We start from the raw sequence: 24,189 nt of genomic DNA, 5'->3' as shown, positions 1-24,189 counted from the left end.
GCAAGTCAGGGTGACGCAGAAGGGAGTGGGAGATGAGGAGAGGAGGGCTTAGTCAGGGAAGGCTTCTTGGAGGAAATGTGCCTTCAATAAGCTTTGAAGTAATTACCTGTCTGATATGAGGAGAGAGAGGGTTCCAGGCCAGAGTGAATTGGACTGGACTTCATATAAATGGTGATCTTTTGACGTCGTCACATTACATTGTGTGCCACTGTAACATATGTGACCTCATCTGTGTTTCAGGCTCCAGTTTCTTGGAGTGCTATCACTGGCCTCCCTAGTTACAGATCAGTAGCTACCACAGACTCAAACAACTTTAACAGTAGCTTGTTGCTTCTGGATTAACAAACTGCAAGGCCAACAATCAATCCAAATGGCCTGAATAGCCACCCATGTGTTTCTTTCAGGTAAAGCTGAGCTACACTAGTAGTAGTAATAGTATTTATTAAGTGCTTACTGTGCGCAGAGCACTGTACAAAGTGGTGGGAAAAAATACACAGGTTCGGATTAGACATTGTCCCTGTTCCTTGGGAGGGGACGGGGGCTCACTAAATTACTGGTCAATCTACATTCTTCCTGATACAGTTTCCAAATTCCTCCTGATTTGTTCAGCATTTCATGAGAGAAAACTTTAAATTACATGGCCTGAGTCAGATCACCTTCAGACTGAACAAAAGCTGTTAAAGTACCAATCAGGTAGCAAAATGAAATGTCTCCAAACTATGAAAATCTTTATTGTAGGTTATCACCTTTAAAAGTATAATACTACTCAAATACAAAGTATTATGAAGTTCCATACGTACAGTACCTTAATTCTGAAGTGCTTAAAAGGGGAAACTGAGGCACAGATAAGTTAAAGGGTTTGCCTAAGGCCACACAGTAGCAGAGTGATCTTTTGACTTCAGTTCCCCTAGCTGATGGCACATTTCCAGAAGTAGTCTTCTGGTTAGATTTTTCTGATTTTTTTCCCCAGAACACTCATATATTTAGAAATGAATTTCCATTTAGTCCAAGTGAACATCATAAATGAGGTGGGAGATGACAGGCGTCTTGCCATTTTCCCATCAGTATCCTTTTAAAAACCCCAGTGGGATTTTCCCATAACATCAAATTATCTTGGTTGTTATCTTAGTTGCTAAACTTCCCTAGCAATGTTGGGAAGAAAGCTAAAGCAAAGTGAAACTGATGTGATAGCGGAAAGTTTATCTTGACATTTCTTTTGGGGAACAAAAGAAGTGCTCTTTGCCAAAACAGTACCCTTTCAGTCCTCCCCAAAGTTACCAGAGAGCTCTGCTGTAGCTACCTTTCCTTGTAATGCATAGGGAGTGGAAATAACTAGGATCACCAAACTTTGTTTTGCTGTCATTATTGTTGTTGCATGAGAAGGGTTTTATTATCCTCTTGGCTTCATTGTGACTCTAGGCACAATATATTTATTATAATTTTTTTATATTAATTTCTGTCTCCACCTCTAGACTGTAAGCTCATTGTGGGCAAGGCCTGTGTCTGTTTATTGTTGTGTTGTACTCTCCCAAGCTCTTAGTACAGTGCTCTGCACACAGTAAGTGCTCAGTAAATATGACTGACTGGCTCTAGGCAGTTTTTTGAAGTCTCTCCACGATTGATGAGAAATTGTATGATGAGTTGATAAGATACAAGTTCTCTCCTGCCATGTCGCCTTTGAAATTTATGAACTGCTCCTGATAAGGAGGGACAACAATCTTATTTTCCACATATTTGTAAGTTTGGTTGTTTCTCTAGATGGGATACACTGTCCAAAAGCTCCTCCTGTGATATGAAGGGAACTTTAATTACCAACAGTTCCAGGAACTCTGCCTCTCTAAAGGGGAGAGCTTTGAGAGAAGGCAATTTCACTTCAGTTTAACTGGTTTTGGCCTAGTGGCAGGAGCACAGGTTTGGGAGTCAGAGGACCTGGGTTCTAATCCCGGCTCCGCCACTTGTCTGCTTCGTGTCCTTGGGCAAGTGACTTCACTTCTCTGTGCCTCAGTTACCTCATCTGTAAAATGGGGATTAAGATTGTGAGCGCCATTTGGGACAGGGACTGTCTAACCTGGTTATCTTGTAGTTACTCCAGCACTTAGAACAAACAGTGCTTGGTACATAGTAAGTGCTTAATACAATAATAATAATAATCATTGATAAATATTGCGTTTAATCACCAGAACTCTCTGCTAATGTTTTGCGGGCCACACTCTTTAGTGGCTCCAGTAAGGTGGCAGGATTCCTGTCTTCTGATAGTAATTCACTCTAAAACCCTTGAAAAGTTACCAAACTTATCATTTCCCAAGTCGATCAGGAGTGTGCTGTGCTGACACCTTCTGTGGAAGGTGGAAGAAGCACCAAGTAAAGCCCTTTAGAGAACGTGCCTCGTGGGGACACGTGCATCAAGGGGACAGGGGACATGTGCATCAAGGGGACATGGGACACGTCTCAGCCATGGTGACAAGCCAGTTGAAAATCTAGAGTAAACTAAGCTGATTCTCCATTTACCCACTTCTGGGACAGTTGAGTGACATTCATAAGCTTCTTGTTTCTTCCCACCTTCCCCCAGAGCCATCATCATTCCCGTTTCATCATCATCATCAATCGTATTTATTGAGCGCTTACGGTGTGCAGACCACTGTACTAAGCGCTTGGGAAGTACAAATTGGCAACATACAGAGACAGTCCCTACCCAACAGTGGGCTCACAAAAGCAGCACACTGCACACATTAGGTGAGTTGACAGGGAAAAGAACCCATCGCTTCCCTTCAACCGGACGATGACTACACCTTCTTGCGCTTTCAAGTCGAAGCTCACAACTCCTTCCTGGGTGCCTGGCTGAAAGCTGGCTGCTCTTTTGAACACAGACGAGCCCTTCCCCACTCTGAATCAATCAATCGTATTTATTGAGCGCTTACTGTGTGCAGAGCACTGTACTAAGCGCTTGGGAAGTACAAGTCGGCAACACATAGAGACAGTCCCTACCCAACAGCGGGCTCACAGTCTAGAAGGGGGAGACAGAGAACAAAACCAGACTAACAAAATAAAATAAATGGAATAGATATGAACATTTTGCTGCTGCTGCTACTGCTGCTTCTCATGAAAAAACTCTTTCCCCTCTGCCCTCAGAGGGCGGCTGTCACACACACACACACACACACACAATCCCTTTGTCCCGGGTAGCCAAAATCCGACAACTATGTTATCGAAAAAGTTTATTACTCACAGTTCTGGAATTCAGCGGAAGCCAACTTGTCAGCCTTGCAGCACATAACTAAATGACTTTACCCGGAAGTGCCTTTCCGTTCCAGTTCAGAGGGCAGCTTTTGCAAGCAGAATCATTAACCCTTTAAGAGCATTTGGTTTTTTCCCCCATAAAGTAGCAAGAGCAACAAAAATTAATGTGAGTTTTGGCCAGAATTTCAAGCCATAGAGCGTCAGCACCCCAAATATTTTGATAACCTTACAAAAGACTTGTACCAGTATTGTGTTTGCACAGGGAATGTGTCTGCTGACTCTGTTAGGGGTCTTAATGCAGTTCTCAGCATATGGTGAGTGCTCAATATATACCATTGATTGATTGATATTACAAAATTTCATGTGTTTTGCTAACGATGCATTATAATGCATGCTGCTAGGCAAGTCACAGAATTTGACATCATTCAAGGAACAATTAGGAGTAAAACAGGTTGCTTTTTCTTCTAAGCCATTACATTTTAAATCACTCACTCCGGCTTCCATATCAGTCAATCAGTGTGAGCCCGGTGTGGGCAGGGATTCTCTCTCTTTATTGCTGAATTGTACTTTCCAAGCGCTTAGTAGGGTGCTCTGCACACAGTAATTGCTCAACAGATATGATGGAATGAATGAATTGAATCAACAGGTCTTATTATGTGTAGAGCACTGTACTAAGTACCTGGGAGCCTACAATAGAGTGAGTCGGCTCAAGGAGTGTACAATCTAGCAGGGTAGATAAGACATTAAAAGAAATTACAGGCAGGGAAGGCATTTTACTATCAAAGTGTGTACATAAGGGCTGTGTCCAGGGGAGAGGGTAAATACCTAAATGAGGTACTTAGGTGCTTAGTGGACTCAAGTGCTTAGAACACTCAGGAGGGAGGAAAAATTGGGTGGGGAGGTGAGTGATTAGTCAGGGAAGGCTTCCTGGGGGAGATGTGATTTTAGTGGGGCTTTGAAGATAGGAAGAGTGGTCTGTTGGATGTGGAGGAGAGCGAGTTTCAGGCAGGAGAAGGCTTTAAGCAAGTGGTAATAGGCAAGAGAGGTGAGGACAAGACATAATGATTAGTGAAGTGAAGCAGGTGGTCTGGGTTGTAGTGAGAGAAGAGCGAGGGTAAATAGAGGGGAGGGAGCTGATTGAGTGCATTAAAGCTGAAGATAAAGAGTATCTGCTTGAGGCAGAGGTGGACCGGCAACAATTGGAGGTTAAATACTTAGAAGGATTTCAACCCTTCAAAGAATAAAGACATCATCATCCACTATTCTTCTAAACTCTCATATATGTCCACATGACCTGAACAAGCTACAGCTCTTTTTCACATTCCTCTTCAAAGTGCTCTAGTTCCCTCAAAGACAAGCACTGAACCTCCTTAGTCCCCCAAATACACTGGAATTTACTCGAGTGTGTATTCTTATTTATCTGCCTAATATCACTCCCCAACATTCCTACAACAGGGGCTGAATAATTTGTTTATTCCAGGCTTACTGTATGCAGAGCACTGTACTGTATGCTTGGGAGAGTACAGTACAACAGTTTGTAGAAAGAGAGAACAACATAGCAGAGTTGGAAGACACATTCCCTGACCACAAGGAACTTACAGTCTAAAACGTTCTCCATCATCATTAGAGAAGCAGCGTGGCTCAGGGGAAAGAGCATGTTGGGAGTCAGAGGTCATGGGTTCAAATCCCAGCTCTGCCAATTGTCAGCTGTGTGACTTTGGGCAAGTCACTTAACTTCTCTGTGCCTCAGTTACCTCATCTGTAAAATGGGGATTAAGACTGTGAGCCCCACGTGGGACAACCTGATCACCTTGTTTCCTCCCCAGCGCTTAGAATAGTGCTTTGCATATAGTAAGTGCTTAACAAATGCCATCATTATTATCATCAATCAATCAGTCAGTGGTATTTATTGAGTGCTTACTGTGTACAGAGCACTGTACTAAGCACTTGGGAGAGTACAATAAAGCAGAGTTGGTGGACCATCATCCTGGTTGGTGTCTCCTGATTGCAGGCACATACTAGATACTTGGGAACCATAGTGGCTGCTGCTGTTGAACTTTTTAGAGATATTGTGTTCTGCCACCACTTTCTCCCTCCTAGTTGCACAATGTATTCTGGGCAAGAGGGTATGGATGGCTCAACACAAACCACAAAACCAATTCTAAGTATGTCCCTTTCGAGGCAGCATGTACTTTTTCCCTCTAAAACACTGGGGTCTGAGCAATGCTCACCTGAATAGCTAGAGGCCAGAAAAGTCAAAAGCGTATGAAAACAATAGTATTTTCATGAACCAAGATGGGCAAGTGATTCTCTCTCAAAGACATTAACACCCAAGGATGCGGTTTTTCCATCAGAGGTGTCCTTTTCAAACCAAAGGACAATTCTATTATTAGATGCTTGGGAGGGATGTAGAAGTATAAGACACGATCCTCGCCCTTGTGTAGTTCACAGTGTAATGAATTGACGAATATTATTTATATGTTTTAGACACTGGCCCTCTTGGGTACATAAGGGTGAATATTATTGCTCCCAGTTTCCAGAAATATTTTGAAGGAACTGAGTTACACAGAAGTTAAGGTTAAGCTCATTGGATCCCAGGGATTGCTGAGCATTTGCTTTCATTCTTAAATCCTGAACATTTATTAACCACATGACATGCCAACATATGCAAAGCAGAGCAGTGAAATTAGGTTGGACATAATGCAACCCTCCCCAATTTCCTTTAAGCAAAAAGGCACAAGTAGGGACCTAAAAGTCCCATAAATTCTTATCCTATTAAGAAATACCCCCATAGCCCTTGTTAATGTAACAAAATGTAAAATGTACTATGAAGGTGACAAAAAAACCCAAGTCTGTTAAATGAATATTAAATATTTCCAACTTCTGAGTCCAACTATTTGAACACATGAAACTTTTTGTTTGTTAATAATAATAATAATAATAATAATAATAATGGCATTTATTAAGCACTTACTATGTGCAAAGCACTAAGCGCTGGGGAGGTTACAAGGTGATCAGGTTGTCCCACGTGGGGCTCACAGTCTTAATCCCCATTTTACAGATGAGGTAACTGAGGCACAGAGAAGTTAAGTGACTTGCCCAGAGTCACACAGCTAACAATTGTCAGAGCCGGGATTTGAACCCATGACCTCTGACTTCAAAGCCCGTGCTCTTTCCACTGAGCCACGCTGTTAAAAGGAAGTCTGTTACAAAGCATCTCACGATTACCTATATAGTAGTATATTTTTTGTGACAATGTAATATTCACAGTTTCAGATTGAAAGTAATAGACTATTTATGAGGTAATCTTGTCATCAAGTCTTCAAAACTGTTTCCTAGAATTCATGTCTTTAGTATTCCTTTAGCACAGAACAAACCAAAGGATTAGGAAAAGGATTAGGAAAAGTTCCTCTGACGTCATGAGTCTATTTGGAGAAAATGTGATGTTGTGCAGGAAGATAAAATTGGGTCATATTTGTCATCAGTAATGGAGTAAATACTACCACCAAGTTTTTTAACCCAAATCTGACTGCATGGATAAACACAAGTAACAGAAGAAATACATATAAAATAAGTAACTGAAAACAGAAGATGAAGAAGTAACATTTTAAAGATTCGAACTTTAAATATGATGGCCTAGATGGGGACCGCTGGGAGACAGCAGCAGATGACAGATCAGCGTAGCATTCAGCAGCTAGAAATAGGGTGACAGTCCGAGAACGGAGGCAACAGGAAGATTGAGACACAAAGCTGGAGAAATGGAAATGGCACGAAGGCACTGTGGGAAACAAATGTAGCCAGGTAGCAATGGGCAGTCTTTACTTGCTTTCATACTTTAGAGGGTCTCCCTTGTTCCCTTTATGATCTAGGGTACCACTTTTATCATTTTTGAGACTAGGATGCTCAGGAGAAGCCCCAGAGTCATAATCCAATATTCGTTTTAAAGCCAAGGCAGGAATAATCCGAAGGGCCCCATTTTGCATCCATTGTATTCTTCCTCCACCCCATGACTGTCAGTTTGTGAATCCCCATGGAATCGGCTAGCCAGTCCTATTCCCTGATTTCTGATGGCAGAGGGTTGATGGAATGCAAAATACCTGCTTCCCACTTCTATAGCTATCTCTCCAATTCATGAGTTCCCCTCACACGCGATACCAAAAGGCCAGTGGCTGTTGACAGTTAACTGATATCTACTAACTTAAAGATTTAACAGTAACATTAGTTGTACACCAGATAAGTCTCCTGTCTCTATTCTAAATATACTCCTGTCTTAACCAATGGTAGCCTCTCTTATAGGCCCTTGGGAAAAAGAAACTCTCAGGACAGTGAGGAGTAATGTTTTGCTCTAAGTTCATCAACTAGGTGAAGAATAGAATGGTTGTCCTTAAAAGCCATAAATTAATATTTTTTTTTTGCATTTATAATAGTTCAACAAGAGACTTAGACATCAGAACTGAGAACTGAGCCCAGTACTTCTGTGCTCCTGCTTTTATCGTGTATTTACTGTAATTTCTATGAAAGAAAAATCCAATTATTCATTCCCCTTTTCGGTCAAATGTACAGGAAATGACACAAAAGGTGTGGATCTTTGAAGACCTACTTTGTATATGTACATTTAGACACCTGTAGGGAGACATCAAAATTGACCTTAAAGAAGTCAAGCACTGCCTAAGCAAACCAAGCTATTTAAGAGCAGTAAACATATTATGAATCACTTGTAATTTGAAAGGAACTGATATGTTCTTGGTGAATATATCAAAGCTGACAGGTAAATTTAGCTGACTTAGCTAACAGGGTAACAATTTGACTCGTCTTTTTTTCTAGGGACCTAAAATTAATTTGCATTTTTTTTTATATCTAGGAACCAACCAATTGTGCCCTGTTGGGACAGCCAGAACTCCTATTTGGAGGAATCCTCCTTTCTTTCTTAAGCTGTGATTTGCCATTGTCTTCTTTACCCTGGTAAGTACATAAGTAGTGTGCTATGTGGACAGTCAATTTGTCCTAGAATATTATTTTCCCGAAATTACTCTAGTTTCCACTGGGGAAGGTAGTTGTGCCAAAACCAAAAAGAAAGTTATTTTATTCAAGTGGTACAAAATAATCTATCTTCTACCAGTTGCTTTGGAAAGTATAATTTAGTGAAATGATTACTAACTACTTTTAGTGCTTATAGGATTTATAGCACTGTTTTAGATAATAATAATAATAATCATAATGGTATTTGTTAAGCGCTTACTGTGTACCAAGCACTGTTCTAAGCACTGGGCTAGATACAAGCTAATCAGGTTGTTCCACGTGGGGCTCACAGTCTTAATCTCCAATTTATAGATGAGGTACCTGAGGCACAGAGAAGTTAAGTGACTTGCCCAAAGTCACACAGCTGACAAGTGGCAGAGCCGGGATTGGAACCCACGATACCCTTCTGGATTGGCCCAGCTTGGGCCCGGGTCAGAACCGGAAAAGCGGCGTGGCCTAGCGGATAGAGCCCTGGCCTGAGAGCCACAAGGACGCCGATTCTCATCCTGGCTCCGCCACTTGTCCCCTGTGTGACCCAGGGCAAGTCACTTCCCGTCTCTGTTCCTCAGTTACCTCGTCTGTCAAATGGGGATTAACATGGTGAGCCCCATGTGGGACGGGGACTGTGTCCCACCTGATTTCCCCACAACACCTGTATATATGTATATATGTTTGTACGTATTTATTACCCTATTTATTTATTTATTTTACTTGTACGTATTTATTCTACTTATTTTATTTTGTTAATATGTTTTGTTTTGTTCTCTGTCTCCCCCTTTTAGACTGTGAGCCCACTGTTGGGTAGGGACCGTCTCTATATGTTGCCAACTTGTACTTCCCAAGCGCTTAGTACAGTGCTCTGCACACAGTAAGAGCTCAATAAATATGATTGATTGATTGATTGATTGATTGTACATATTTATTCTACTTATTTTATTTTGTTAATACATTTTGTTTTGTTCTCTGTCTCCCCCTTTTAGACTGTGAGCCCACTGTTGGGTAGGGACCGTCTCTATATGTTGCCAACTTGTACTTCCCAAGCGCTTAGTACAGTGCTCTGCACACAGTAAGAGCTCAATAAATATGATTGATTGATTGATTGATTGATTGTACATATTTATTCTACTTATTTTATTTTGTTAATACATTTTGTTTTGTTCTCTGTCTCCCCCTTCTAGACTGTGAGCCCGCTGTTGGGTAGGGACCGTCTCTATATGTTGTCAACTTGTACTTCCCAAGCGCTTAGTACAGTGCTCTGCACACAGTAAGCGCTCAATAAATACGATTGAATGAATGAATGACCTCTGACTCCCAAGCCTGTGCTCTTTCCACTAAGCCAAGCTGCTTCTTTATATGGAAAGCAAAATAATGACCAATGTGGCACTGTATGGCCATTGATAGGATTATAGAATATAAGGTTAATATCTTGCAATAAATGCAGTTATCAATCAATCAATCAGTCAATCGTATTTATTGAGTGCTTACTGTGTGCAGAGCACTGTACTAAGCACTTGGGAAGTACAAGTTGGCAACATATAAAGACAGTCCCTACCCAACAGTGGGCTCACAGTCTAAAAGGGGGAGACAAAGAACAAAACCAAACATACTAACAAAATAAAATAAATAGAATAGATTTGTACAAGTAAAATAAATAAATAAATATTTATTTATTTATAAAGTGATGACTGAAGCCTGCCAAATATATTCAATCTGAAAATAATGAGAAGGCTGAAAGGTTAAATTTATCTCTAAGCCTCTTTTTGTAGCTGCATTTTTCAACACTAGGTGGCCCATGCTTGATGTTAATTCTTGAACTATCAACTTTCCCTAGGCTCATTCCTTGGTGATAACATAATCAATCAATCAATCAATCAATCGTATTTATTGAGCGCTTACTGTGTGCCGAGCACTGTACTAAGCGCTTGGGAAGTACAAGCTAGCAACATATAGAGACAGTCCCTACCCAACAGTGGGCTCACTGTCTAGAAGGGGGAGACAGAGAACAAAACCAAACATACTAACAAAATAAAATAAATAGAATAGATAGGTACAAGTAAAATAAATTAATAAATAAATAAATAGAGTAATAAATACGTACAAACATATATACATATATACAGGTGCTGTGGGGAAGGGAAGGAGGTAAGATGCGGGGGATGGAGAGGGGGACGAGGGGGAGAGGAAGGAAGGGGCTCAGTCTGGGAAGGCCTCCTGGAGGAGATGAGCTCTCAGTAGGGCCTTGAAGGGAGGAAGAGAGCCAGCTTGGCGGATGGGCAGAGGGAGGGCATTCCAGGCCTGGGGGAGGACGTGGGCTGGGGGTCGATGGCGGGACAGGAAGGCTGAGTAGGTGTGAATGAGGTTGTCATTAATGTAACTTGGTGATAACAAGGGCCAACACAACCTTTTACATAATGCTTAATTCCTTGAAGAGAAAGGCAAATTATACTGGAATCAGGAAGGAAGTCTACAACAGAATACATTAACACTAAACCAGAAGGCTCAGGGTTAACACCTCAGGGATAGAGTCACTAGGAGGTCATCCCTACCGATGGAATATTCCAATCCCATGTTGAAAATAGAATGGAAATTCCGTAGAAGTTTAGAAATAATTTCTTTCCAATTAGGAAAAAGGTATTTAAACCTGCCAGTGTTTACAATTTTGGCCTGGATACTTTTTTTTAACAAACGTGAATCCTGGAAGAGATTTATATTACACAAGGATGACAAAGAAAAACTATTTAAACATAACCACTCATTCTCACGTGCATAAAAGAAAAAAACCAAGCCCCCCCAAAAGAAAAAAAAATAAACACATTATTTTCATTCCTTTATAGATTTCTGCTACTGACCTTGAATTCTTTATAAGATAAAAATTTTCAATAAGCCTGACACCCCACTAGAGATTAGGCAATTCGTAGTCATAAACAAGAAAGTAATGATTATAACTTTGACATACTTTTACGCTCGATATTTTGCTTAGAAATTAAAGGCATTTGAGCTTTGGCTTTAAAGCAATAGGCATTAAGACTTGGGGTTACCTCATAAATAACCTCTTAGGAATGCTTTTCTTCAACCAGGAAGGATTCCTCTTTAAAGATAAAGGCAGTTATGCTGCCTGTAAGCCTCGTCAACAGAATTTTGAAGTGCAGCTCAGGGTTAAACTCTCCTCTAGTGCCTTATTTGGGAACTTCCACTGTGAAATCCCCTAACTTGGGAACTTCCTTATTTTAGCTGCCAGCAGCCTATCACTGCAAGTTATTGAAATGACACGAACTTTACCAGAAAATATTCGGCAAACCAGCCATGATTTCAGATCCAGTTGACTCTGGAGAAGGCCTTACTATTCATTTCCAGATGGTTAGATCATTGTTTATATTGAAGAAAGTAGCAAGCCTGAAATAATTTGGGTTAAAATGGTTTATCATGTCATTTTCAAAGTGTTAATGTTTTATTGAATTCCCACAAAAACACATTTATAAAGCAGTTAGGTAACCTGTCTGTGTCTTGAGAAGCAGCGTGGCTCAGTGGAAAGAGCCCGGGCTTTGGAGTCAGAGGTCGTGGGTTCAAATTCCTGCTCCGCCAATTGTCAGCTGTGTGACTTTGGGCCAGTCACTTAACTTCTCTGTGCCTCAGTTACCTCATCTGTAAAATGGGGATTAAGACTGTGAGCCTCCCGTGGGACAATCTGATCACCCTGTAACCTCCCCAGTGCTTAGAACAGTGCAATGGACATAGTAAGCGCTTAATAAATGCTATTATTATTATTATTATTATTATTAAGGGATGGCTCTGTGAGTTGAGCATGAAGTTGGGACCATTGAAAAGCATAGTTCAATTTCTAGGAGAGCTGTCTTTGGAATCTCTAATTCTACCAAAGTCAAGACTTCAACATTGAGATCTTTACTTTTACATGACACCAAATCACAAGTCTTATTAGGCCTTTGCAGTGTTTCAGAATATATTAGTAAAAATAGAAAGTGACTCTAGAGTAAGGTTGACCATATTTTGGAAGGTTCAAATTGCGGGAGTTCCAAGTCAACTAGGGACAGTGTGAAAAAGGGATGGGAATAAAATGACGACAGGTCAGGAGAAAGGAAATGGGAGAGAGAAGGAGAAAGAGTAAAAGGGGAGAGAAGATGAAAGAGAAAAGGAATGAAAAATGAAAAAGGGGAGAGTGGGAACAGGGGGAAAGTAGAGAGGGAGAGGAAAGAGGAAAGAAGATAGGGGACTACCTAGCTTCCTCTGGCATAATGTGTTGTTGAACTCTACTTCTGCCATTCTCCTCCTCCTCCCACTCTCTTCTCACTCCCCACAACCCTCTATTGCTGTTGTTCCCCCTCTACCTTATTTTGCTTCATGGCCTGAGCAGACAGTGGTGGTCTGAGGGTAGAAGGGAAGACAGTAGGGGCTAAGCATGGGCAGCCCAGGACAGAGGTGGGAGCATCAGAGGGTGGAGGATGGTGAGTGTCTAGGACAGTTCATCTTTAGGTAAATGATGAGACGTACGTATTCTTATAAGTGATTTAATATACCAGCAACCTAGAAAATAAAGTATTTCTTCCAACACAAATCCAACATCCCTGTTAAAGATAAAATTTCACAGTTAGATTGAAGACAGAATGTCTAAACAGACACTCATATACTACATTACCATATTGTTCCTGAATTTAAGATGATTCCTTCAGTTTTGATGCTTCAAAATGAAAAATAAATCCCTCCATATGTTTTTCCCTATTGGTCATAGCTTACAATTAATCGGCCAGTGATTACTGATAGTAGCTAGAACACGGAGTCAAAAGGTCATGAGTTCTAATCCCAGCTCCGCCACTTTTCTGCTGTGTGACCTTGGACAAATTACTTCACTTCTCTGGGCCTCAGTTTCCTCATCTGTAAAGTGGGGATTGAGACTGTGAGCCCCACGTGGGACAGGGACTGTGTCCAAGCTGATTTGCTTGTGCCCACTCCAGCAGTTAGTACAGTGCCTGGCACATAGTAAGCGCTTAACAAATGCCATAATTGTTATTTACTGAATGCTTACTGTGTTCAGAGCACTATATTAACTATTTGAGAGAGTACAATAGAACTGATAGACACAATCGCTGCCCAGAAGAAGTTTACACTCTAGGAATATCATAGGTAAAAAGTGATATATTACACTTTGCAATTTCTTTTATTTTTTAGAGAATGAAAAAAAAATTAGAAGTATGATTTGAAATTGAGATCATCATGTCGAGTTTTAAAAATCTTATCAGATTGGAGAAAATGAATCAGGCCTGTACTTATGAAACCTTGTAAAAAATGATGGTCATTGTCAAACCATTTGTTTTTGGCAAACTAATGATGCCAAAGCTGTGAATATGTAGAAATGGTAATACGATAACACTTTCATCGTAGAAATGGCAGGATTAAGCAATAGGTTGAATCTGAATTAAAAGATAGCAAGGATTCAAAGATGATACCAAGGCCCTGAGTTCTTGAGATAGAGATAATAGTGGTGGGGTTGACTATTGTTCATTCTCCAGTAGCTTATTCCCCACTGCTTTCAAACAGCTCATGTCTCTGCTATCTTGAGAATACCATCTTTTAATCTCACAGCCGCCTCCAGTTATTGCCCCATCTCCCTCCTACCATTTCTCTCCAAACTCCTTGAGTGCGTTGTCTGCACCCACTGTCTCAAGTTCCTCTCCTCCAATTCTCTCCTTGACCCCTCCAATCTGGCTTCCAACCCCTTCTCTCCAAAGATACCACCTTTCAAAGGTCACAGATAATTTCCTTCTTGTCAAATCCAACGGCCTTTACTGCATTCTAATCTTCTCTGACTCTCAGCTGCATTTAGCACTGTTGACCATCTGCTTCTTCTCAAAACATCGTCCAACCTTGGCTTCACTGACACCATCCTTTCCTTGTTCTTCTCCTATCTCTCTGACTGCTCATTCCCAGTCTCTTTGACTCCTCCTTTACTTTCTAGTCTGTAACTGTGGGGGTCCCTCAAGGTTCAGTTCTAAATCCCCTTCTATTCTCCATCTTCACTCACTCCCTTGGAAAACTCATTTGTTCCCATGGCTTCATCTACCACTTCTATTCGGATTATCCCAAATCTACATCTCCAGCCCTGATCTCTCCCTCTCTGCAGTCTCACATTTCCTCCTGCCTTTAAGACATCTTTATTTTGATGTCCTCCCATCACCTCAGACGTAACATGTTCAAAACAAAACTCCTCATCTTCCCACCCAAACTCTGTCCTCTCCATGACTTTCCCATCGCTTTAGACAGCATCACCATCCTTCCTGTCTTACAAGTAAGCTCGTTGGGAATGTGTCAGTTATATTCTTATATTGTACTCCCCAAGTGCTTAATACAGTGCTCCTCACATGGTAAGCACTCAATAAATATGATATACTGACTGACAAGCCCATAACCCTGGCATTATCCTTTACTTCTCTTTCTCATTCAATCCACATATTTCATCTATCGCTAAATCCTGCTATTCTATCTTCAAAGCTTTGCTAAAATCTGCCCTTTTCCTCTCCATTAAAACTGCTACTGAGTTAATCCAAGCAGTTATCCTAGCCCGCCTTGATTACTGTATCGGTCTCCCTGCTGACTTCTCTGCTTCCTGTCTCTCCCCATTCCAGATCATACTTCACTCTGCTGTCCAGATCATTTTTCTACAAAAATGTTCCATCCATGTTTTCTCACTCCTCAAGATCGTCAAGTGTTTGCCCATCCACGTCTGCATCAAACAGAAACTCCTTCCCATCGGCTTTAAAGCACTCAATCACCTTGACCCTTCGTATCTCACATTGCTGCTCTCTTACTACCATCCAGTCTGCACACTTCGTTCCTGTGGTGTCAGCCTACTCACTGTATCTCAAATCTTGTCCATCTCACCAACGGCCTCTCGCCCACATCCTGCCTCTGGCCTGAAACACCCTCCGTCTTTATATGTGACAAAAAATTACTCTCCCCATCTTCAAAGCCTTATCGAAGGCACATCCCCAAGAGGCCTCCCCTGACTAAGCCCTCATTTCCTTTTCTCCCACTCCATTCTGCGTCACCCTGATTTGTTCCCTTTATTCACCCCTCCCTCAGGCCCACGGCACTTATGTACATATCCATAATTTATTTATTTATATTAATGTCTGTCTCCCCCTCTAGACTGTAAGCTTGTTGTGGTCCGTTGTATTGTTATACTGTACTCTCCCAAGCAGTTAGTACAGTGCTATGTTCACAGTAAGTTTTCAATAAGTATGACTGATTGAGGAATAAGTTTAAGAGAGAAAATGAGATATTAAGTTTTGGCCATGTTGAATATGAGGTGACTGGGTATTCTTGTGGAGATGTCCTAGAGGCAAGCAGAAATGCAAGACTGAAGAGCAGGAGACAAGTCAGGGCTGTTGGGGCAGAATAGAGAGTCATTTGCATAGAGGTGGTAGCAGAAGTTATATGAGAAGTTATATTCCCCATGTGAGTATATGATGAAGAAAGTAGAGGACCCAAGACAAGGACCTCATGGGATACCCACAGTGAAGGGCTGAAAGGTAGACATCAAACCAGCAAATGTGACACCTCTAGACTGTGAGCCCACTGTTGGGTAGGGACCATTTCTATATGTTGCCAACTTGTACTTCCCAAGCACTTAGTACAGGGCTCTGCACACAGTAAGTGCTCAATAAATATGATTGATTGATTGATTGATTGAAAAGGAGTAGTCAAAGGGGCACTGATCCCCTGGTGGTCAGAGAAGCAGCATGGCCTAGTGGACGAGGACCCTTGGTTCTAATCCCGGCTCTGCCACTTGTCTTCTGTGTGATATTGGGCAAGTCACTTTACTTCTCGGTGTCTCCATTATCACTCTGTAAAATGGACATTAAGAGGCGAAGCCAATGTGGTACATGGATTGTGTTCAACCTGCTTAGCCTATATTGGCCTCGGTGCTTAATTCAATGCCTGGCACATAGTAAGCGCTAAACAAACACCATAGAAACAGTAGTGCTATGAGGAGAACCGGGTCAGTACCATGCCTAGGAAACCAAGGTTGGATACCATTTCTGAGAAGAGGAAGTGGTCATCATTTACAGCCAGTCAAGAGGTCCAGGAAGATAAGAACAGAGTAGAATACCCTAGCTTTGCCTAATGGGAAGTTATCGGAGACCTTGGTAAGTGTGGGCTCAGGGGAGCGAAGGAATGAAAACCAGGAGGTAGACTGTAAGCTCCTCTGAAGAATGTAAGCTCCCTGTGGGCAGGGATTGTATCTAGAAGCAGCGAGGCTCAGTGGAAAGAGCACGCGCTTTGGAGTCAGAGGGCATGAGTTCAAATCCCGGCTCCGTCAATTGTCAGCTGTGTGACTTTGGGCAAGTCACTTAACTTCTCTGTGCCTCAGTGACCTCATCTGTAAAATGGGTATTAAGGCTGTGAGCCCCCCGTGGGACAACCTAATGACCTTGTAACCTCCCCAGCACTTAGAAAGTGCTTGGCACATAGCGCTTAATAAATGCCATCATTATTATTACCAACTCCACTGCATTGTACTTTCCCAAGTGCTTATTACAGTGCTCTGAATAAAGTAATCACTCAGTAAATACTATTGATTGATTGACTGTTGTGGATAGGGATGAATGAACGGGGACCGTCTGGAACATTGTGCTGGCTGGTGCTGCCATTCCAGGATGAATTTATTTCAAAGGGGACACTTTTGTTTTTTACTTCTTCAGCAACAAGTCTCCTTTCAATGCAGCTCAGGAGAAGATTTGGCATATCTGGTTGCCCCTCACTGGTTTGGGGGCTTTTGTAGGTATCAATTAGTCAGTTGCATTTACTGAGCACTTACTGTGTGCAGAGCATTGTACTGAGCACTTGGGAGAGTACAATATCACAGTTTGTAGGCACAGTTGTGGGAGAAGAAGCATCTGTGGCTGCAGCAGGGAGCCAGATTTCAGTGTGCCAGCCAGCCAGCGGTGGGCTGTTACTGTTTGATTTGCTGCTTTATTCACCCCATCTCAGCCCCCCAGCACTTATGTACATATCCATAATGTATTTATATTAATGTCTGTCTCCCCCTCTAGACTGTAAGCTCCTTGTGGGCAGGGAACATGTCTACAAACACTGTTACGTTGCATTTCCCAAGCACTTAGTTTGGTATGTCTGCACCCAGTAAACACTCAGGTATGATTGATTGATTGATTGATTGACTGATTGATAAGCTACAATGGGATCCAGTGAGGCTTTTTTAGTTTAGGAACGTTTAGTTTATTTATTTATTTATTTTACCTGTACATATCTATTCTATTTATTTTATTTTGTTAGTATGTTTGGTTTTGTTCTCTGTCTCCCCCTTTTAGACTGTGAGCCCACTGTTGGGTAGGGACTGTCTCTATATGTTGCCAGTTTGTACTTCCCCAGCGCTTAGTACAGCGCTCTGCACACAGTAAGCACTCAATAAATATGATTGATTGATTGATTGATTGAAAGAGCGTTTGTGCCTCTTTCTCATCTCTCCTGCCTCCGACCTCTTGCTCATATACCCCCTTCTGCCTGAAACTTCCACTCCCATCACAGCTGCCAGACCTCTGCTCCCCGTAATTTCAAAGCCCTTCTGAAATTACATCTCTTCTAAGAGGCCTTCTCCAATTAATTTCTAACCTCTCCACTTTATATCTCCGCTATTCATTCATTCATTCAGTCAGTTGTATTTATTGAGCGCTTACTGTGTGCAGAGCACTGTACTAAGCACTTGGGACATACAAGTTGGCAACATATAGAGGCGGTCCCTACCCAACAGTGGGCTCACAGTCTAGAAGGGGGAGACAGACAACAAAACTGTCTTCTTTCAGAATGTAACCTCCTTGGCAGGGAAGGCGCCTCTTGCTGGTTTTGTACTTCCTAAGGATACACTATTGTATAACCACCACTACTGCTGTTGATAGTGGCAAGGGGTGGGCTGTCTGGTTAATGAAACAAGTCCACTTTCTGGTTCTGCTGTCACTTGGTGGGAGTGGTGGAGGTGGGGGAACTGGTGAGGTTGAAGGTGAGGCTGTGACAGTAACTACGCAACAAACAGGGTAAGTTTTAAGCTTAGACCGTCAAGTCCTTCTGGGCAGGGAACGTGTCTACCGACTCCATTACCTTGTGTTTTCCCAAGGGCTTAGTACATGGCTGTTCACACAGTTGGCTCTCAGTAAATACCAATTGGTTGATTGATTAATTGGATATTCATACCTGCTGTGGGAGGAGTAAACTAAGCACTTGGGAGAGTATTGAAATTCCACTTTTGAAGGTCAGTGTCTCAGACATCCCTGTTCCTGTGCAGTGTTTTTAATGCCTGGGTATATTGGTAAGAAACAATTTCTACTTTCACCCCTGGTGAAGTGGCATATTTTGAGGCTATGGTAAGAGAGCAGCCCAACAGACTAGGTGAGGACAGTGCCTGATGGTGATTAAATTCAGGGTGGGTTCGCATTGGTATGTGATGTGAGGTGGACTGGAGGTTGGCAGGGCTTAGTAATATGTGGAAGCAGACAGCTGGGGACCATCAAAGTGATGGTTGAAGTCCTTGGGGATTAAGGTAGGATTAAGAGTAAGAGAGAGTAGGAAGGAGTGAAAAGTGTCAAAGTCAGTGGGAAATGAGGAAATGGGAAAGGGAGGGAGCTAGAGAAGCAGCGTGGCTCAGTGGAAAGAGCACGGGCTTTGGAGTCAGAGGTCATGGGTTCAAATCCCGGCTCCACCAATTGTCAGCTGTGTGACTTTGGGCAAGTCACTTAACTTCTCTGTGCCTCAGTTACCTCATCTGTAAAATGGGGATTAAGACTGTGAGCCCCACGAGGGACAACCTGATCACCTTGTAACGTCCCCAGCGCTTAGGACAGTGCTTTGTACATAGTAAGTGCTTAATAAATGCCATTATTATTATTATTATATTATTATTACAGATGACAGTAACTCATAGAGGGAGATCTATGTGGACTTGGAATGAAGAAAAAGTAAGGGATGGAAGAGGTGAAATGATCCATAAGTGATTCTTAAAGGGGAGGAGTATGCCTACTCTTCTGCCTTTCCCATCAAGTGAGGAGAGTGGTAGAAGATGAAGCCATTTTCTGGCCAGTCCTGATATGAATTAAGCTTAAGAGCTGGGCAAAGATGGGAATGTGAAGAGTGGAAACTTTCATTTCCATCCACTACTCCCCTCACTTGCTCAGAATAGCTCCTTTCCTTGCTCTAAGCTTCAAGCAAATAAGGAGTTGCCTGGAAACAGACATGGCTTGGAGTCCACTGGGATTTTCATAGTATTCCATTAGGCCTGTTGACAAGTCAAGACCTCTGCATTGAACAAGGAATGCAACGTTTTCAACTGACAAAAGAAAATGAAGTATTTTTAGAAAAATGACCTGGTTTTTGAGATCTGTTCCTTGCTATTAAGAAAGGATGAGAATGCTCATTTTGTTTTCCTTCAATTTAGTCCCTCTCATATATAATGTATTCAAGATTCATAATCATCAATACATTATTTATTTGAGAACCTGCTGTGTCCAGAGAAACAAACAGGCACTTAGGAGATATTCATTTGACAGAGATTCATGAAGAAATCCATGATATGATAGTTTTGTTAGTGTATAAATTAGGAACTAAGCTCTTACAAAAGTCATAAAAATGTAATCATGGGATGGGATCAAACTATCATAGAAATGGCTTTTTTGAGACATCATATTTACTACATTAACTTTTAGTGGTTAAAGTAAATAGTGTTCTCATTTTGATCCAGGTAAAGAGACTCTTCTAGTTTTATGGGTAGGGATAGGCACTGACCAAAAATGAGTTGAGGCGTGTCTTCTTGAGCTTAGAGATCCAAGAAAGTGGTTTAAATGCCAGAAGAAAAGAAACCTATATGATTTAAACCCTTTCATGATATTCTATAATTTAGAAGTTTGAAAAAGCTGCTTAATTTGAAATATATTTATTTCTCCCTTGGTAAATTCTCGGTGAAACACCTTGTCTTGTCTTATGCCATCGAGTCGTTTCCGACCCATAGCGACACCACGGACACATCTCTCCCAGAACCCCCTGCTCTCCATCTGCAATCGTTCTGGTAGTGGATCCATAGAGTTTTCTTGGTAAAAATACGGAAGCGGTTTACCACTGCCGCCTTCCGTGCAGTAAACTCGAGTCTCTGCCCTTGACTCTCTCCCATGCCTCTGCTGCCCAGCATGGGCGAGTTTTGACGTGTAGCAGATAGCCTTCCACTCGCTAGCCACTACCCAAGCTAGGAATGGAACGGATAGGCTTCTGCTTGACTCTCCCTCCCATAGCGAGACTGGTAGAGTACTGGAAACTCCCCAGGTGCGACCCTGAGAGGGGGAAACACCTTAGGTCAGTGATAAGTTTCTGTCTCTGGATTGAACAGGAAAACTGTAATTAAGGGCTCCAAACTGGGTCTGTTGCTGTTAAGAACAGAAAGATATTGATTCTGTGACCAGACTGCACCCATTCTATCCACCAGCCCGTCTCGAAATATGTACCGATTAGCACAAGAAGACCGGATGAGAGAATGTGGATGGGCTAGTGCACATCATTCCACCTCTGCAAGGACACAGCCTCCGGGAGGTAGGATTTATCTTTCCACTCTTAAACATCACTTTATGAGCGATCTTTGCCCAAATGACAAAGGGTCAGAAAAGATGCACCTCTGTATTTTCATGGACAAAGTGTGCAAGGAACTCTGTCAAAGGTACTCGCCCTCACAGATGTAATTTTACCATTGGTAGTGTCACCTGCAAGATGAAGGACAACTCTGCTAACTTAGCACTGGCAAGGTCTCTAAAGTGAGCAGGATTCATAGTGCAGTTGAAAAACTAAATTAGCCTAATCTAATAAAGTAGTAGGAGAATTTTTTGAGCATCCACTTGGTGCAATGCACTGTATTAGGTGCTTGGAAGTACAGAATAAAGAAGTCACATGTTTCCCGCTCTGAAAACAGAGAGCTAGAGAGGGAATTAGACTAGGAGTTAAGAATCCTTGTATTTTAAACTGGGTAAGTATCTGTAAGCCACTCAGTTTCATTATTTGTATTTGCAAGATTAACTGAGACTATAGGGCATTTACAGGATTAACTGATTAACTGGTTGATGTTTGCTTAGAGTTTCCAGGTGTGTTATTTACTATGCCATTAGTTCTTTTTAATTAATCAGATTTTGGGGATGCCAGTGACTGTCCAAATCAATCCTTGGGCCAGGTTCGTTAACTTTGAACAGCATGGAGGCCAAATTTCTTGGCCAAAAATGGCAAACTAAAACTCAAAATGCTGCTGGTTGAATGGGAGGGCTTAGTGCGTGAGTGCTCCACCAAACTGTTGTCTGCAAAAGGCAAACCCGATTTCAAAAAAGTTCTGAGGAATATGTCTGCACTAACTTGTGCTGGTCTTATATAATGCTAATGAAGAGGAATTTGCTACTAGTACTTTTTGGCAGAATACCCTGTATTAAGACTGAAAAATGTTTGATTGTATTCATGCAAGTGACATGGGTTTGGAATGTCCCAGGAACGATCGATCTGATTGTTGGGTAGGGACTGTCTCTATATGTTGCCAACTTGTACTTCCCAAGCGCTTAGTACAGTGCTCTGCACAAAGTAAGCGCTCAATAAATACGATTGATTGATTGATTTGATTGGTCTGTACCCAGTTGATGAGGCTCCTGGCACTTCTGTGCTTACCTATTCATTCTGCCAGTAGCCTGCCTGAACTGCTGTTGCCATGTGGACTGTGGTGGCAAGGGAACTCTCACCACCTGGATAATAATAATAATAATTATGGTATTTGTTAAGTGCTTACTATGTGACAAGCACTATTCTAAGCACTAGGGTAGCTACAAGGTAATCAGGTTGTCCCACGTGGGGCTCGCACTTTTAATCCCCATTTTACAAATGAGGTAACTGATGCTGGCCAAAACACCGGAGTCGCGTGGGGAAGTAAAGAATTACTCAGAGCCTTCCCAAGCAAGCTTTTATTATCCCATCCAATTTCCCTCCCAGGACTGCTCTGGACTTCAGTCCTTTTGAGTGTAATGCACGCAGTGGACTCTGCTCCTTAGGGGAGGCGAGAGCCCTGAGCACTCAGCGGGAGTTGTTTATAAGCTGTATCTGGGGCTCGTGGCATTTGTGAATTGGCTCTGTCCTCCCTCGTGAGGCTAGCATCACTTGTTGCCAGACAGAATGGTGGTAGTGATCATCCGTCCACCTCCTCTTCCTGGACCTTGCCAGCTCAGCGCCTTCATTGCGCCGTCTGCAGTTCTTGTCCGCTCACCCGCACACCGGCCTCAGTAACTGAGGCACAGAGAAGTTAAGTGACTTGCCCAAGGTCACACAGCAAACAAGTGGCGGGGCCAGGATTAGAACCCACGTCCTATGACTCCCAAGCCCATGCTCTTTCCACTAAGCCACGCTGTTTCTCTAAGTGCCCCCCTTATTTCTCTCTCCTCTTTCCCCTTTCTCTTTTTTTCCCCTCTCTACCCTTCTCTTTTTTCCATTACCTCTCTCTGCCCGCTTTGTAACTATGCCTTTTGTCCCCTTACCTGACCACTCTTTCGCTAAGTGTGCCTGCATAAGACTTGTTCAGGTGGGAAGGAGGAGGAGCATTGAGAGGGGAAGAAAGAACTGTTGATTGCAAGACCAGGCCTGTTCGATAGTGAACGGGAAATGACCAGAAAATCTGTTCCGTAAGGACACAGGATTCCAGGAGTCAACTTTGTACACAAGTGAATTTCCAGCCACTTGTTGCTGGTGTCAGAGTAGTTCTTGTCCAGCCCCAGGATTGGACTTGTACGAAGGATGGCAGGGGCCTGGGTCAGGCCAAGGTGGATTCTGGATTTCAGGCCCATGCAAGGTTGTGTTCCACACCAACAGGGCCAACATCTTGCAAGGTGCTGACATCCAGACAAGTTACAAAACACCTTCATTCCTTGTCCTCCAGAATAGAAAACTTGAGGAGTTTTTTAAGCTGTAAACAATCAAACAACTTTCTGTTATGAGAGGAAACAGTTCAGCGCATTTTCCCCCAGAACATTTCCTGGACTGAACAACTGTGACATAAACCTTGTCTGTGGGATTTTAATTTTCCTATCCTGACTGAGACAGTCAATTGAGGATGCGGAACATCCATTTTCAAATTTTAAGGTTTTCTGAGATTTTTTGGAAGCAGGTTCAACATGAAAATCTGTTTCCCTAAAATTTGAGTCCTCACTGCTTTTTTCTGTCTCATTTGATTGTAACAGATATCAGGCTCATTGGCAATGGTTTACATTGGCAGACAGTCAAAAATAACACTAGTTATTTGAATATTCCAGCTTGGGAAAGTGATAGGGCTGAGCTGCAAGTGATCTTTCCTGCAGGATTAGGTACTTTTTTTCCAAACTATCCTAAAAGTGCTGGGGGATTTCTCTCCCTATGGTGTGCTGCCTCATGCAGAGGATTTTTTGAGTGTGTTATGTCTCCCCACTCCTCAAAAACCTCCAGTGGTTACCCATCCACCTCTACATCAAACAGAAACCCTTAGCCTCGGTTTTAAAGCACTTAATCAGCTCTTCTCCTCTTACCTTACCCTGCTGATCTCCCATTACAACCCAGCCTGCACACACTTCACTCTGTATCTTGATCTTGTCTATTCTGCCATCAACTCCTTGCCTATGTTCTCCTTCTAGCTTGGAGCTCCCTCCCCCTTCATATATCTGATAATCCTCCACTCTCCCCACCTTCAAAGTCATCCTACAATCACATCTTTTCCAAGGGGCCTTTCCAGACTAAGCCCTCATTTTCCCTACTTGCTCTCCCTTCTTTGTTGCCTATGCATTTAGATCTGTACCCTTTCAGCACTTAATATCCACCACAGCACTTAGGCACGTATCCTTAAACTCTGCTATTTTCCCTATCTGTAATTGATTTTCATGC

General features: G+C 42.2%; 1 protein-coding gene, 1 long non-coding RNA gene and 1 other non-coding gene across 4 annotated transcripts in view; 1 reads left to right on the top strand and 2 right to left on the bottom strand.

The window, feature by feature from the left end:
* TANK (TRAF family member associated NFKB activator) overlaps positions 1-11,323 on the bottom strand; it is a 71,076-nt gene extending 59,753 nt beyond the window's left edge. Inside the window, exon 1 of one of the 2 annotated variants that reach the window (XM_038751721.1) lies at positions 11,295-11,323. The gene's annotated coding sequence lies outside the window, so the exon portion shown is untranslated. Of the gene's footprint in view, positions 1-3,226; positions 3,307-11,294 lie in introns of those variants that run through there. The other variant, XM_038751720.1, reaches the window with a different exon arrangement.
* LOC119932488 lies at positions 3,410-20,810 on the top strand. The gene is made up of 3 exons (XR_005452322.1): positions 3,410-3,551; positions 8,099-8,199; positions 20,750-20,810. It is a non-coding gene; the product is annotated as an uncharacterized LOC119932488 (long non-coding RNA).
* LOC119932666 lies at positions 20,471-20,607 on the bottom strand. Its single transcript, XR_005452408.1, has one exon. It is a non-coding gene; the product is annotated as a small nucleolar RNA SNORA7 (small nucleolar RNA).
* Positions 20,811-24,189: the final 3,379 nt, after the last annotated feature.

Source organism: Tachyglossus aculeatus, chromosome 9 (genome assembly GCF_015852505.1).
Source record: "Tachyglossus aculeatus isolate mTacAcu1 chromosome 9, mTacAcu1.pri, whole genome shotgun sequence".
Taxonomy (NCBI): domain Eukaryota; kingdom Metazoa; phylum Chordata; class Mammalia; order Monotremata; family Tachyglossidae; genus Tachyglossus; species Tachyglossus aculeatus.
This window is presented reverse-complemented; position numbering and strand designations above follow the sequence as displayed.